Genomic DNA, 3323 nt, shown 5'->3' on the forward strand with positions numbered 1-3323 from the left:
GGGCGGTTCAGTTGGTTAAGCATCCAACTCTCGGTTTCGGCTCAGGTCATGGTCTAGGGGTTCGTGAGTCTGAGCTCCGCTTAGGACCCTGTGCTGATAGGGATTCTCTCTCCACCCTCCCCCTTCTCTGTCTCTCTCAAAATACATAAATAAACTTAAAAAGGAAAAGAAAAAATGGGTGATGTCGGGGTGCCCGGGTGTCTCAGTCAGTTGAGCATCGAACTTTGGGTCAGGTCATAATCTCACAGTTCATGGGTTCGAGTCCCATATCAGGCTCTGGGCTGGCAGCACAGAGCCTGCTTGGGATTCTCTCGCTCTCTCTCTCTCTCCCCCTGCCCCAAAATAAATAAAACATTTAAAAAAATAAAAATGGATGACGTTGAGAAGGGCAAGAAGATTCCGTTCGGTAGCGTGCCCGGCGCCATGCTGTCGAAAAGAGAGGCAAGGCAAGAACAAGACTGTTATCAAATCTCTGTGGTCTGTTTGGGCGAAAGAGAGGCCGGGCCCCTGGATTTTCTTACATGGCCGCCAACAAGAACAAAGGCCTCACCTGGGGGAGGGGAGACACTGATGGAGTATTTGGAGTATCCCAAGAAATGCATCTGCAGAACAAAACCATCTTCGTTGGCTTTAAGAAGACCAGGGGAAAGGCAGGCTTGATAGCTTATCCCAAAAGGCAACTAAGGAGAAACAGTCAGCCACTGCCTTATTTATTTACGAGCAAAAATGCCTCATGACCGTTTTTTACGTGTGCCGTATTTCAACGGATCTTGTACACCGGAATTCAGATCACAAATGGCAGGTAGAATATTTCTCATGGACAGTGCTGATTTAAATCAGATTGGCTCATGGCTAAATGCATGCGCCCAGCATTTAGAACTTGACAGGAATTCTGGTTCCCAAGTGCCATCACTGATTTCCCCTTCTGAAGACACGATTGGAATCAATTAGCAATGTGAGCTTTTCACAGACATGGTGAATGCCATCTCTGAATGGGTAGGAGATTGGGTTTATATTTAGGTTTATCGAACGGGTCATATGAATATGTTTAAATACCGAAGAAATCTCTTCACTGTCTCATAGAACAGCAACACCCAGCTGTGTTTCAAGTCATGTTGCAAGAGCTGAAGATAAGCTACAAGGTCCACGGTATCTTTTTGGTCTCAACTATGTCAGTTTAATTAAAATCCCCTGCACTGTGCTTTCAACAATAGCCAAATTATGGAAAGAGCCTAAATGTCTATCAACTGACGAATGGATAAAGAAGATGTGGTTTATATATACAATGGAATACTACTTGGCAACGAGAGAGAATAAAATCTGGTCGTTTGCAGCAACGTGGATGGAATTGGAGGGTATTATGCTGAGTGAAATCAGTCAGAGAAGGACAGATATCATGTGTTTTCACTTATATGTGCATCTTGAGAAACTTAACAGAAGACCATGGGGGAAGGGGTGGGGGAATAGTTACAAACAGGGAGGGAGGGAGGCAAACCACAAGGGACCCTTAAATACAAAGAACAAACTGAAGGTGGGGGAGTGGGTGGGGGAGAGGGGAAAATGGGTGATGGGCATTGAGGAGGGCACTTGTTGGGATGAGCACTGGGTGTTGTACGGAAGCCAATGTGACAATAAATTATATTCATAAAAAAATAAAAAATAAACTAAAAAGTAAAAAGTAAAAAGTAAGCTAAAAAAGTAAAATAAAATTCCCTGCACCTAAAATGTTGCCCTTTGCTTAATGAAAGGATTTTAGTGTGGTTTACATATGATATTAATAAAGAGTATGTAACCCTTCTCGCATTTTATAGATGATCCAGAAGGTCAGATGCTTTCAAAGTTCAGTGTGACAACATATTGTAGCCAACCTGGCTTGTGAATTCTTTAGTAAGCCAGACTCAAGTTACCATTCAGGGCTGTCTTCTCAACGGCTCTTCAAAAATACAACTGTAGAATTACCACGTATGTATGATTAGAGATGGTGTTCTCGCCAACTCATTGGAAACAGAGGAGATGTGGCATCACCACAGATGTGTAAATTATGTGATAAGGCCTAAGATAATTGAAAACAAAATCACAGATAAAAAAAAAATAAACGGTCACGATTCTGCAAGAGACCGAAACAGTAAATCAGGTCTTGGTTTCATTTCACGGTGGCAAATTACCCTATTTTGCACTTGTTTTCCTCTTTTTTAAAAATATTTACTTTTAAGAGAGCAAAAGTGGGGCAGGGGCAGAGAGAGGGGGACAGAGGATCCAAAGCAGCGTCCGTGCTGACAGGCTGTCCTCGCAAAGCCTGACGAGGGGCTCAAACTCATGAACCGTGAGATCACCACCAGAGCCGGAGTCGGACGCTCAACTGACGGGGCCACCCAGGGGCCCCTTGTTTCTTTTTTAACAGAGGATGGTATTTTAATCCTCGTCATGGGAAAAAGAAGCAAGAGAAGGGGAAAAAGGTCACGAGGGAATGTTGCTATCAATCCCTTTTAGAGGTGTCCAAAAATCTCCATAATGTGCTTAGAACTAATGACTTGATATAATTAGCTTCATAAATACTGTAAACACAAAGACAAATTATCCTGTAGGCCAGAGTATTATTCCACACTCCTTCAGTAGCACATGTCTGACACCATCCAAACTCACTTGAACACAACGAGGAACTGGTTCACTCCTACATAGTGAGTGAGCACCATGGGGCTGACTTCACAGAGTCCAGAGACCCAAATTCTGACTCTGTCCGAATTCTGTGGGTCTCTCAGCTTTGGTTCCTTCACGGGGTGACATTATTTCATCTCAATGTCCACAGTCTTCCTCCGGGTGTCAGGGGACCGTGAGGTATGACCTCAGAAAGACACAGGTTTTCATCACCTCAGCCACAGGAGGCTGGAAGGGACTGTGTTTCTCCAGAGTCTACATATGAAAGTCATGGGATTGTCTCCCGGGGGCTATGCCACTCCTGCGCTAACCACCGGGGCCAGGAGAACAGAGCGCAAGGAGGGGCCGGTCCCGGATGCCCATGGAAGGGAGGAGGGGCCGCTCCTCTAGGGAAGAAGGTATTGTTTCCAGGAAAAGACGGGAAGGGATGCTGGGCAGAGGAAGACACCAGATGTCCATGGCAGACAGCTAGCGAATATATTATCCTCTCAACGAATGCATGTCCAATTAAGGGACAATTCCATTTTGTCACTTGGTACCAAATAAATTTTAATAGTGACAACTATCCCAGCTGAAGGACAGATACTCATCTCGACAAGCATTCACGTGGGAAGACACTGTCCACTAGGGGCTGTTCATTGGTGGGGACAGAGGGACAGAGAGTTGAA

General features: G+C 44.8%; 1 pseudogene; it reads left to right on the plus strand.

Moving 5' to 3' along the window:
* The first annotated feature begins 369 nt into the window (after nucleotides 1–369).
* On the plus strand, nucleotides 370–737 carry LOC125158265 (cytochrome c-like; annotated as a pseudogene).
* The last annotated feature ends 2586 nt before the right edge of the window (nucleotides 738–3323 follow it).

This window comes from Prionailurus viverrinus, unplaced genomic scaffold (genome assembly GCF_022837055.1).
Source record: "Prionailurus viverrinus isolate Anna unplaced genomic scaffold, UM_Priviv_1.0 scaffold_33, whole genome shotgun sequence".
Classification (NCBI taxonomy): Eukaryota; Metazoa; Chordata; class Mammalia; order Carnivora; family Felidae; genus Prionailurus; species Prionailurus viverrinus.